The sequence below is a fragment of the Mauremys mutica genome, chromosome 12 (assembly GCF_020497125.1).
Source record: "Mauremys mutica isolate MM-2020 ecotype Southern chromosome 12, ASM2049712v1, whole genome shotgun sequence".
NCBI classification, from domain to species: Eukaryota; Metazoa; Chordata; order Testudines; family Geoemydidae; genus Mauremys; species Mauremys mutica.
Window position 1 is genome coordinate 45,215,279 of NC_059083.1, and position 13,962 is coordinate 45,229,240.

Here is a 13,962-nt window from a genome sequence, read left to right on the forward strand (position 1 = left end):
CCAAATAAATCTGTTAGATTTTCAGATGCCACCGGACTTCTCGTTGTTTTCCTCTACACTTAGGGAGGGAGCAAATTTCATGAGCTTACGCTGCACAGTTTTCTGTGGAGCGAAAGACAATGCAATTTTGGTTTTCCACCCCAGAAGAGGGGTGCATTTCAGCACTGGGCAATTCCCTAGCTGAGTCTTCCCATGCCCTGCTGATCTTAGTGTCTGTGTCTTTCTGAAGCTGGTTGTGTCCCTACCTGTGTGTGTGCTGGAGGAGGCTTGAGGGCCTGGCACTGCAGGACAGGGTGAGGGAGCCCAGGCTGGTGGAATGGGCAGGCTCAGTGGGACCCCAGTACTTCAGGTGCCACCCCAGAGTAGGGGGGTAACCTATCACAGTGGTGCAGGGAACAGGGTCATGGGCACAGCTTATTGCTCTGAGACACTGGTGGTGATTTTAAATGAGTTTTAAGTGTGTTGGCTGGAGAAAAGACCAGTTTATTATTTTTTAATTGCTTATTTGAGGCAAGGGAAGTAGGGGCAGAAAAGCAGGAAAATGAGTGACAGTGCAACAGTTGCAAAATGGGAGCTCTGCAGACTGCAGGCAGCAGAAAATGAAAAAGAGCACAAAAAACGTATGGAATTACAGTTTCTGCAGATGGAGGCAGACGCACCAGGCAAAAAGCTGCCCTGGAACTGAGAGACAAAGAATGAAGGTCCAGAAGCAAGCCATGGAGGAGAAGGAAAAAAGTGAGACAGCATAAACTGGCCTTAATTGAGAGGCAGAACCAGAACCTCACACCAGGGGGCCCCACCTCTCCAAAAATCCACAAATGGGAGCCATTGTGTCCTGCCTATAGTGCAACTGAGGACATTGCTGAATATTTCATCACCTTTGAGAGGCTGTGTGTGTTGCATGAGATTTCTGATGATCAAAACATGACCACTTTGGTTGCAAAGTTATCTGGGAGAGCGCTGGATATATTCAATAAGATGCCAATGGGTGACACTTCCAATTATGGTAAATTCAAGAAAATACTTTTAAAACAGTTTACGATTACCCCTGAAACCTGATGTCTAGGCTCTGCTACATCTGCTCCTTTTGTCTGCTTTCCACTAGTTGTTATGTTCAGTATTGTGAATTGGTACAAGGGTCATGCATAAGTTTGGACAGAGAGAGATTGTGCATTTATACTGACTGACTGGGCTTTGGCCTGGTTAGCAGTTTGTTTGACATAAGGGAAATGTTGCTGTAAGTGACCTTGTTATTAAGTTATGTGTCCATAAGTTGCTATGTGAGACAAAGACATATTGTGACCACACAATGTGCTTAAAGACAACAGACACCCAAAATGTAGTGCCAAGGACCAGTTAGCAAAGTCCAAAAAACTCCATACACAGACAAGGGTCAAAGTGACCTATGCATAATCGGTGGTAATAAACCAATCAGAAAAGAGAATAATAACATGGACCTGTCTGAGACAGCAAAAGCCCTGAAAATTAAAAAGTTCATGCATGCGTATCGTATGAGCTATATAAGATACTTAATAGTCATAACACTCAAAGAGGATTGGAAAAGAACTAATAAATATATTAGTTGGATGTGTATAATGTGTCAGCCATTGAAAGGGTAATGAGAGCTTCATAGGAGAAATCCACTGTGATGCACCTATGTCCCAGGAGAAGGCAACTGACCAGTACGTCTTTCAGTATGTCTGTCATTTCTTACTTTCATAGTAATTGCAAGGCATCCTTTTGGTACAAACAAAGGTTTCAGTTAATGAACCTGAGTGACTTGGACTCCACGTGTGTGGCATTCTCATCCAACAATGAAATAGAAACATAATCTAATTATGAACGAATAGGCCAGAGTCATTCTCCTCCAACAGTCTCAGAAGCTCATCCCAATTTCCCATTCTAGATCCCTTCTAGGTACCTTTGAACTTCCTCAGAGTCTCCAGTAGAGCAACAGTTTTCTGGGAGAAATCACTAAGTCTCCTATCCTGTTTAGGAGAAATCTCCACCGGCTGCTGGAACTTCCCTTTCTCACACCTGGACAGAAACAATGTCACATGGTTATATTTCATTTAGTGACGCATTATAAGTTCTTGCTAGTCAGTGGCTTCTCTAATGGGCTGGGAGTTAGAATTTCTGATAACCAGGGTCCCAGCAGTGACAGGCCCATATTCCATCCCCACAATCCTGAGGAAGTCAGCCCCCAGGGATGTGACATCTGTGGACAATACTTGACGTCAGTCTTCCCCACTGTATGGGAAATTCCAGAGTCTTCTGAAGAAGGGTGAAAACCTCAGGATGAAGTTGATCAGAGAGATTTGTATCCAACATGTGACCTTCCCCACACATTTTGCTGTAGAGCCCCTGTGAGATGCAGTGCTAATATCATCTCCCAAGCTCTTTCCCAGCATTGTGAATTGTGAGGGGGAGTGAGAGAGAGACACGTACCTGCTCAGCGTGCTTCTGATATCCTAGAGGAGGGAGAGAGAGAGAATTTCAGTCCCAGCTGACACATTCTTAACATTCCAAAGAAGGAATTTTGCAAGTATGGGGAAAAGAGGCTCTGCCCTGGCTCCAGGGCCATGTATTCACTGAGCTAATGGGGCTTTTCCATCTCTAATATCAATGTGTCTATCACTCTGCAGTGAACAATAGTTATTCACATGTCAAGAATGCACATGCTGAGTTACACTGGGATCTCTGACTGCTGAAACACAGTGCTTATAATTTAGGAGCTGTTCTGTTCCTGTGTGGAGATCCTGGATGTTTCTCACTTGAGTCTCACCTGCAGGAATTCACTCACTGGCTTCTGACACTTCCCCTCCATCTCACTGATCAGATCACTGAGATGGGAAATCTGCTTGGAGAGTTTAGTGGCATTTTCATTCTGTATTTCCTCAATTTCCTTGTCCAGCTTTTCCAGCTGGGCCAGCAGGAGTCGCTCTTGTTCCTCCAGGAACTGCCGCAGTCGCTGAAATTCAGACACAATCTTCTGCCTCTCAGTTTGTGTCTTTCTCTAAAAACAAAAATAGGGAAATAGCTGGTCAGAACATGGCTGGAGCCTGGGGTCCCTTTACAGAGTACTGAGCAAAGCAGGGGGCACCCAAAAAAATGAGATTTTTTTTTGAAAAAATTTGATATTTGATATTTCCAAAAAAGCATCAAAGTAGTCATTGTGGGAAAAATCAGAACTTTGTTAGACTTCCTTACACTCCACTACACACTCTTCCCCCGTTTTTCTGTTCTATTTTTATTACTTATTCCCACCTAAACCAAGGGGGTGTCCTACTAACGTAGATCGAACTAATGCGAGGAAATCAGATCCTGTCATGTATTGCAATAAATTTATGTTTTATTATTGATATATTCTTCTGAGTTATACGTACTTGATTTGTTTTTCCTTATATATACATAAAAATAGTGTACGTTTTGTAATTTGTTTTTTTTGAAGTTCAGATAACTGAGATAAGGGGCAGGATGAAACGTAACCAACTGAGTGGAGCACAGATACATAAACTGGCGGAAGAAAAGAAACAAAAAACTAGTGAAATTTTCCAAAATCTTCCAAAGCTGACATCATTTTTCAAAGCGAATCCATCAGAAGCAACATCTTCTCTCAGTAGCACAGACATTGTTCCAAAACCTGTATGTGTTTCAGATACTGACCTCTCTTCTATTGGTGAAACAAACACCATTCCAGAACATGTGGATGTGTCAGAGACTGTAACTGATCATCCTACTCCTGGTGGTAAAACAGACATTGTTCTAGAAGGTGTGGATGTGTCAGAGACTGAACCTGCTCATGCTGTAAATAATAGGAGAAAAGATCCTGGGGGTTGATTTCAGTACCGATGATGTAGCTTACTGGATAGATCATGGACCAAATGACTGTCAGCACCACACTGGGCCATTTGAGAAATCAGCTCGGACTTTTACCAATGGCAAACAAACAAGATATTGTCCACAAAACATTTTTTTTTTGGCATGAAAGCAAATGGTGAGAAATACACTCGAGAATGGCTACTGTATTCACCATCAGCAGGGTCTGTGTACTGTTTTGATTGCAAACTTTTTGCATATAAACCTTCAACATCCCGGATTGCTGCAGATGGATTTAGTGACTGGTGGAATACTGTTTTTAATTGAACAACTCACAGAGATTCAATGTTGACATATTTAAATCGAAGACAGGGCTTTGGATTGACACACAAACTGTAAGGACAAATTAAAGGGGAGCACGAATACTGGCAACATGGCTTGCAGCGTGTTATAGCTGTTATTCAAACATTAGCTGAACGTGGTCTGCCTTTCCGGGGATCAAATGACACATTTAGATCATTGCAGATTGGAAATTTCTTGGGATTGTTGGAGCTTGTGGCTCAGTTTGACCCATTTTTAGCAGGCCATATCTCAAAATATGGGAATGCTGGCAAAGGGAACCCATCATACTTATCCAAGACAATATGCGATGAACTCATTGGTCTAATGAGTGATAAAGTTTGTTCAGTTATTGTGGATGAATTAAGTACTGCTGGGTACTTCAGTTTATCTGTCGACTCTACACCTGATCTTTCACATATTGATCAATTGAGTATTGTACTAAGATATGTGTCTCCCACAGATGGAAAACCAGTTGAACGATTTATAACATTCCTCAATTTGAAAAGCCACACTGGTGAAGAAACAGCAAATCTAATACTGCATTATCTGTGCTAAGTTTGCAAAATAGATTTCTCAAAGTGCAGAGGTCAGTCTTATGACAATGCTGCCAACATGTCAGAGCATTATCAAGGAATACAGAAGAAGCTTTTAGAACAGAACAAATATGCCATATTCATACCATGTGCTGCACACTCTCTCAATCTTGTTGCCCACAGTGCTGATTGTTGTCCGGTGGCAGTAAGGTTTTTCTCAACGATCCAGTTACTTTATACAATTTTTCTCTGCCTCAACACACTGATGGGAAGTTCTTAAAACATATTTGGGCAACAATCATGCGTTGAAATCTCTTTCTAATACTCGCTGGGAGGCACATGCAGTGGCAACAAGTGCAATTCTGGAGTCCTACTCAAAGATTGTGGCTGCATTAGAAAGTATAGCTGAAGACCAATCACAAAAGGGAGAAACTTTGAGAGACAGAAAACATTGCAAACAAGATGCAAGAACTAGAGTTTGTATTCATGTTGACCATGTGTGATGAAGTTTTACAACACTTTTACCACACAAGTCAAGCTCTCCAAGAAAAAGAATTGGATTTGAAAACATGTGCAGACCTCTGCCAATCATTAGCAGACCACTTACACGCTTTGAAGAATGATTTTAAAAGATTTGAAGACATATCAAAAGATATCTTGCCTGATACTAACTACAAAGAAGCCCAGTCCCACAAGCGAATCAGGAAAAAAACAAGCAAATGATAGCAGTGCAACAGAAACAGTATTGAATCCTAGAGACAAATTTCGCATATCTACTTACTACGCTATAATTGATACACTTGAAGCTCATATGAAGAGGAGAGGTGAGATTTTCTTTTCTAAATGATATGGGCTTATCTGCCAAACAATATTCACAGGGTTCCCAAAAGCTAGTTGACTTATACCCTGTTGACTTGAACATGAATCTCTGTGGAGAAGTACGGCAGTTCCATTGTTATGAGTGCAAAGTTTAATAAAACAGGAAAAATGAAATTCAGTCACATTGATCTCCATGACATAATATTGGAAGACGGAATACAATGTGTATTTCCAAATGTAGAGATCACACTACATATTTTTCTAAGATTGATGATTACTATCTGCTCTGCAGAATGCTCTTTTTCTCAGCCGAAAAGAATAAAAAACCCACAGAGAATAACAATGTGTCAGGACAGACTTGATTCACTTTCCCTATTGTGTATGGAAGCAGACATGCTTCAAGTCAGCTTTGATGAACTTATCCAGAATTTTGCAATCAGAAAATCTAGAAAGAAGCTATTTTAATTTCGACATACATGTAAGTTTTGTGTCATTTAAAAAAAATTATTTTACGGTATAGTATTGTTTTTATTTTGAATTACATAGGGGGGGGGGCACCATAATCTTTTCAATGCTTAGGGCCTCTAAAGGTCTTAATCCGGCCCTGTTGCTGAGTGTGCAGGAGGGAGAATTTCTTTGTAAATTCTATAAAAGCAGCAAAGAGTCCTGTGGCACCTTATAGACGAACAGACGTTTTGGAGCATGAGCTTTCGTGGGTGAATACCCACTTCGTCGGATACATTCCCTTTGTAAATTCTAAATCATCTGACACTGAACAATATCCTGTGGTTACTAGAGAGAGGGTTTTCTCACATCTTTCAACATTTGCATGTCTGACATGGATAGTGCATTATCGAGAGCCTTGGAGACGCAGATCCAAAGCAGCAGGAGGCAGGACTCAGCACTAGAGCTGGGTGACATTTTCTGCACTAACATTTTTTTTCCAGGGAAAATACAGATTTGTCGACATTGAAACGTTTTATGAATTCTTGTCACTGTCACCAGTTGTTTTGTTACAAAAAGAAATAAATGAAAAATCAAAACATTTTCTTGTTCTTTTTTCCCCAGGATTTTATAATGCTCTAAACTGAAACAAAACATCTTTGATTCAACCTATTTTTTTTTTAATACCCAGCCAGTGAAAAAGATCTGGTATGTGCTGAGCTCTACTCAGAACCACGTTAACAGAGACATGTGGGGAGAAAAAAAAACAAATGAAACTATAACACAAAAATCTGCAGACTCAGGCAGAGAGCTCTGCATAGGATACATTCAGTTCACACTGGGAAAAAAAATGATTACAGCTACAAAAGCTGGAAATTAATTCATTCACACACACACACCACACACACACACACACACACACACAGAGTATCTAAGGATCATGAAGCAGCAGACAAAAGTTCATATTCCCAAAGGCCACAAAGCAATCATTCACAAGAGTGACATGTGAGGGAAATAATCCGGAATAAAAGAAAAACTGTAACTAAAGAGAAACTGACTTAAGAAATAAGGAGGATGTGAGCTGTAGTGAAAACAAGAAAATCAACATCTCTGGACAGCACCCTCAGGCATACAAGGGGAATGACAGGAATGGAGAAATTGTCAGAGAACAAAGAGACTGTAAGCCAGAAGGGAGCGGAGGGATAGAAACCAACACATCACACCCAGGAATACCTGGCTTTATTTAAGGTGGAGCTCAGAACAGTAAACAAAACTCACACAAGAGGATTCCTCAAGACAAAACTAAACATCCTCCAAACTCTGGGCTGACAGAGGCAGAGAACTGTGAAATGAGGAGTGAACATGTAACAGTGGGGGGTTGTTCTAATGGGTTAGATTTTCTAATTGAAAATTCTGTTATTTCATTCATGTTAATTGTTACCTATGCAGTGAGTTTAATTAAGGTAACAGTAGTTAATATGCAGTAGATAAGAATCATGGTTTACCGTAGTTTATGGCAGTGGTTTTCAACCTGTGATCCGCAGACCCTGCCAATGGCTAAGAGGTTCGCAAAAGACAGACTGAAAACTGACTGAACAGAAATCAAGTATACACACAATCAATTTTCACAGGAGTCCACACCTCCATTTGAAATTTGCATATGCAAAAAGGTTGATAACCACTCATTTATGGTGTAAGCCTAAGTAGTAATTCCTGTGAAAAAAACGTAATTTTGATTTACGTGTGATTATTTCTGCTTTACCCCCAACTGATTTCTGCTTTACCCCCAATTGATTGAGATAAAACATAATTTGGCCGCTAGATTGCCCCGGCCTCTCCTTATTGCTCTGATTCAGGCTGCATCTGGCTCCTTACAACAGCAGGTTAATAAGGACGGGCACCTACTAGATATTCCTGTCTTCTCTTCTCTCCTCTCACTTTACATCCCAGCAGCTTTTCTCTCTCTTCCCTCAGAGTCTTCAAGTGGGCCTGAATCTTTTCCTGAAGAAACAGAAAATGATTTGAGTGGTGTTATTTTTAGTTTTAGGAGTGGGGGGAGGGGGAGGCTTTTCCAGCACAAACACTCCAGAGATGACTGGAGAATCCAGTAGGTTTATGATATCAGAGATATTAAGGAAGTGGAGTCATATTAATGGACACTGGGAGTGTTTTATTTTCAGACTCTTTGACGTTGTTTGACCTTGTTACTCCATTAATTTACACCAACAGGAAACTGGCATCACATACTTGGATCTGGCGAGTGGTGGTGGTGGGGGCGGGGTTTGTCACAACCTTAGAAGTTCCCCTGGGGAAGGCAGATCAGCAGTGCATGTTGCTAATGCTGTTGCAAGCATTGCAAAGCATTTTGGGGAGAGTCAAAGGTGTGAGTGTAGAGTGGAAGATTCCGTTGCAGGCTGCGAGAGGCCAAAGGGGGAAGGAAAAAGAGAGCAGAGAACGGGTTAACTCAACACTGCAGCTAGCAAGCTTGGTCTGACAATAAGACGTTGGCCCCAGTCCAAGGTCACAGTGCTAGATGAGAAGTTTATCTCTCACCCAGCCACAGCCAGCCATACAAAAAGAAAAAACACATGCGAAACAACGAGGTGGGGAGCAGAGCTTCGCGTCCCTGGAGCCGTTGTTATTTGGGAAAGCGAAGAAGACCACAGAAAACCGGTTTGGACTGGCAAAAAGAGCACCAGGAACAGAGGCCACAAAATGGAATACCCGCAAGGGAACCCAGGACTTAAAATCCTCCTAAGAGCTGGAGCAATTCGGAGATCACAGTGGACCCTGGACGACCTGTGCGCACAGGACAGAACTCCTGTCCACCCTTCCCCCTCTTCTTCTTATGTTACACCCAGGCCTGGCCAGCCTCGGGTAGTAAGTGTGTGAGTATAAAAGTGGGTTAGGACTTGGAGCACTAACAGTTTCTTCCTTCCTCTACGTAGTGTGGGGAGCACCCATCACTCTCCACTGTTATTTTATTAATAAAGCTTCATAACATAGACACTTGGTGTGTTCTGTCATCTCCTCCCAAACAATCCTACAGCCTCAGCCTAATCACCTGATGCCTCAAGCAAATTGGTAACTAAAATCTGTCACAGGGGGAGTTCACGGGGGAGGGGGATGGAGGAAAGAAGGAACATGGTGGGGGGGGCCTCACGAGGGAGGAGGTGGAGGAGAGGAGGGACGCGGTGGGGACCTCCAGAGAGGGGACGTGGAGTGGAGGAGAGGAGCGACTCTCGAGGCAGCGGTGGGTGAAGGGGGCCTCAGGGAAGGGGCAGAGCAGGGATGGGAAGACGTGGAGCATAAGCGGTGCCACCACGGCCCAGGCGTCCAACAGCGGGTTAGTGGTGACTGCACCAGGGGAGGCTTAGGCTGAGCCTCCCCTACCCTATTATACCCGCTGACTATGGGAGACTGGGCTGTAGACTCCTCCTAGTGTCTGCTGCCATGCAAGGACCTAAAACATTCCCCACAGAAAAGTGCAGGCACCTAAGTCTGCACCAGAAAAAATGGACAGTTTTGAAATCTGGAATGGTGACCACCCATGATAACCTAACTATCGCGATTGCCAGTGTATGCAAACACAATGCTCTTTACTTGTCCCCCACTCCAACCCCTGGTCGTTTCTTTATCTACCTGCTGCAGATCATCTTCGTTAGACTCTGACTGTGAGCTCTTAGCCTGACTTGCTGTATGGTGCCTCGCACAATGGGTCCCTAATCCCTCACTGGGGCTCAGAGATGCTACTGTAACAGAAATCAGTATGTTCTATTGATTATGAATTATTATTATTGTTATCAATGTCAACATGGAAACTTTATGGGCACTGAAATCTACGGCCAAAATTTCCAAACTGAAAATTTCAGGACTGGGACTCTCTCCCCGTGGCCTCAGGAAACGTGGAAGAGGGATGACGCCGGTCACAGGGTGGCTGGCCCTATAAAGGGAGAGGGGTCTCTGCCCCACCTGTGACATCACCAGTTCTCCTCCCCAGGTGGAGAAAATGGAGGAGTGGTGGCCGGGGGGCTCATAGAATCATAGAATCATAGAACTTAAGATCAGAAGGGACCATTATGATCATCTAGTCTGACCTCCCGCAAGATGCAGGCCACAAAATCTGACCCACCCACTCCTGAAATAATTCTCTCCCTTGACTCAGCTGTTGAAGTCCCCAAATCCTGATTTAAAGACTTCAAGTAGCAGATAATCCTCCAGCAAGCAACCCCTGCCCCATGCTGCGGAGGAAGGCGAAAAACCTCCAGGGCCACTGCCAATCTATCCTGGAGGAAAATTCCTTCCCGACCCCAAATATGGCGATCAGCTGAACCCCAAGCATGCGGGCAAGACTCTCCAGCCAGACACTCAGGAAAAAGACTTTCAATATCCCAACATTGACCCTCGGTACTAATTACCAGTGGTGGCACGTTATTGACCTATTGACTAAATCACGTTCTCCTATCAAACCATTCCCTCCATAAACTTATCAAGCTTAATCTTAAAGCCAGAGAGGTCCTTCACCCCCACTGTTTCCCTCGGTAGGCTGTTCCAGAATTTCACTCCCCTGATGGTTAGAAACCTTCGTCTAATTTCAAGCCTAAACTTCCCGACTGCCAATTTATATCCATTTGTTCTCGTGTCCACATTAGTACTGAGCTGAAATAATTCCTCTCCCTCCCTGGCATTTATCCCGCTGATATATTTAAAGAGAGCAATCATATCTCCTCTTAACCTTCTTTTGGTTAAGGAAAACAAACCGAGCTCCTCAAGTCTCCTTTCATACGACAGGCTTTCCATTCCTCGGATCATTCTAGTGGCCCTTCTTTGTACCCGTTCCAGTTTGAATTCATCCTTCTTAAACATGGGAGACCAAAACTGCACACAGTACTCCAAATGAGGTCTCACCAACGCCTTGTATAACGGGACTAGCACCTCCTTATCTCTACTAGAAATACTTCGCCTAATGCATCCCAAGACCGCATTAGCTTTTTTTACGGCCACATCACATTGCCGACTCATAGTCATCCTGCGATCAACCAGGACTCCGAGGTCCTTCTCCTCTTCCATTACTTCCAACTGGTGCGTCCCCGGCTTATAACTAAAATTCCTGTTAGTCATCCTTAAATGCATAACCTTACAGTTCTCACTATTGAATTTCATCCTATTTCTAATACTCCAGTTTACAAGGTCATCCAAATCTCCCTGGAGGATATCCCGATCCTTCTCTGAATTGGCAATACCTCCCAACTTTGTGTCATCCGCAAACTTTATCAGCCCACTCCTACTTTTGGTTCCGAGGTCAGTGATAAATAGATTGAATAAGATTGGACCCAAAACTGAACCTTGAGGAACTCCACTGGTAACCTCCCTCCAACCCGACAGATCACCTTTCAATACGACCCGCTGCAGTCTCCCCTTTAACCAGTTCCTTATCCACCTCTGGATTTTCATTTCGATCCCCATCTTTTCCAATTTAACCAGTAATTCTTCATGCGGTACCGTATCAAACGCCTTACTGAAATCAAGATATATTAGATCCACCGCATTTCCCTTGTCTAAAAAATCTGTTACTTTCTCAAAGAAGGAGATCAGGTTGGTTTGGCACGATCTACCTTTCGTAAAACCATGTTGTAATTTGTCCCAATTGCCATTGACCTCAAGGTCCGTAACTGCTCTCTCCTTTAATATTTTTTCCATGACTTTACATACTACAGATGTTAAACTAACAGGCCTGTAGTTACCCGGGTCACTTTTTTTCCCCTTCTTGAAAATAGGAACTATATTAGCTAATCTCCAGTCAAACGGTACAACCCCCGAGTTTAGAGATTCGTTAAAAATTATCGCTAACGGGCTTGCAATTTCACTCGCCAATTCCTTTAATATTCTAGGATGAAGATTATCCGGGCCGCCTGATTTACTACTGTTAAGCTGTTCAAGTTTGGCTTCTACCTCGGATACTGTAATTTCCAACCCCACACCTTCATTCCCATCAGTCACTCTGCCACTATTCCTAAGCCCTTCATTAGCCTCATTAAAGACCAAGGCAAAATATTCGTTTAGATATTGTGCCATGCCTAGCTTATCCTTAATCTCCACTCCGTTTACAGTTTTAAGCGGTCCCACTTCTTCTTTCTTGGTTTTCTTCCTATTTATATGGCTAAAAAACCTTTTACTATTGGTTTTAATTCCCTTCGCAAGGTCCATCTCTACCCGGCTTTTGGCCTTTCTCACTGCATCCCTACACCCTCTGACCTCAATAAGGTAGGTTTCTTTGCTGATCCCTCCTATCTTCCACTCCTTGTACGCTTTCTGTTTTTTCTTAATCACCCCTCTGAGATGCTTGCTCATCCAGCTCGGTCTAAAACTTCTACCTAAGGACCGTTTTCCCTTTCTCGGGATACAGGCCTCTGACAGCTCCTGCAACTTCAACCTGAAATAATCCCAGGCGTCTTCCACCTTTAGATCCCTAAATATGTTAGTCATGCGATTCAATCAGGCCTGGGGTTGGCAAAACAGAGGCCTATGGAGAGCCAGAGGGAGGAGGCCTGTGGAGAAGGCAGAGGAGGCCTTGGAGCTTCCACGGGGGATAAGGCTGAACTCCAGACTAGAAGTCCTGCGAGTCACTACTGAGAGAGCAGGGGTGTTACTGGCCACAGAAAGGCACTGTGGATTTTTCCTGGGAACCTCAGAGGGAAACTGAGGCAGAGCCCCAGGCCAGGAGGGGGCACTCTGGAGGCAATGACCCTGCTACATGCCACATTGCTCTGCTGCCCCCTCCAACCCAGTCCCTGCTCCCTGCATCAGACAGATTTGCTAGGCTGTGCAGGATGGGAACTCCATTCCAGTCCCCTCCTACGTCTCATGAGGGTGCAGCACAACTTCCTCGGTTCCGGCCTGGGTGAGGAGCTCTGCAGGAAAATGATGAAGGGGGTGTGGGCCATGAGGACAGCCCCGGCTACAGCCTTCTGCTCCCTCAGCCCCAAGGGCAGGAGCAGCACGGGGTTAATAGCTTTGGGAGATGGTGGCAGTGGAGAAGGGCAGAGAAGGGCAGTCTCTGTCCAGGACTCCACATATGGGGAGCAGGAGGAGTGGGGTGCGGGTTACTCACTCCCCCCACACTCCAGCATATTATCCTTTGCATATTTTATTTAAGGCCACACTTCTCCACCTGCACAAGCCTTTGGAGGATTCCCAGTTGCTGGGAAACCTATTTAGGCCTGAAGTCTCTTGTTCCTCTCCAGTGCAGGCTCACTGTCCGGGAAACCCTAATGCTGGGGGAAGGTGCCTTTCCAAGGCCTTATCTGGCTGTAAAAATAACAGTTGGTCATTTCCTACCTTGAATTCTTCGGCAGCTTCCACTGCAGGAATGACGGTGTGATTTCTGTGCTCCTTGGATCTGTCACACACCAGGCAGATGGGGATTTCGTCCTCTTTGCAGAACAGTTTTAGAGGCTCCTTGTGTTTCTCACACAGTCGCTTTGTTTCTGGTTCCCTCCCTGACTGCAACCTGAGTATTCTGGCTGCTTCCACAATATTCCTGAGCTGCCTGTTCAGCCTGAGGTTCCTCTGGGGAAAGAGCTTTCCACATTCCGGGCAGGAGACATCTGTATCAAATCCCTCCCAGCACTGGGTGATGCAGGCTCGGCAGAAATTGTGCCCACAGTCTAGAGACACCGGATCTTTAAAATACTCCAGACAGAGGGTACAGGTGATTTCATCCTGGAGCGTTTTTGCTGGATTTGCAGCAGCCATGGCTTCTAATGCAGGAAAGAGACCAGAGAGGAGTTTAGTTTTACTTCCTTCTGCTCAAAATGGGCTGACTGAACATTGCCTAGTCATTAGGCATTTCCTTTCTGGGTGCGGACTCCTGTTGTTTGTTTTTTGTGGACTGTAAAGAACCTTTGAATGAAGTGTAATGAGCAGGGCCCTACCAAATTCTCCACTCTGAAAAACGCCTCATGGATTGTGAAATCTGATCTCCCCATAAAATCCATCTATTGTT

General features: G+C 44.0%; 1 pseudogene; it reads right to left on the bottom strand.

Moving 5' to 3' along the window:
- LOC123345974 overlaps positions 1-13,712 on the bottom strand; it is a 178,962-nt pseudogene extending 165,250 nt beyond the window's left edge.
- Between the last annotated feature and the right edge of the window lie 250 nt (positions 13,713-13,962).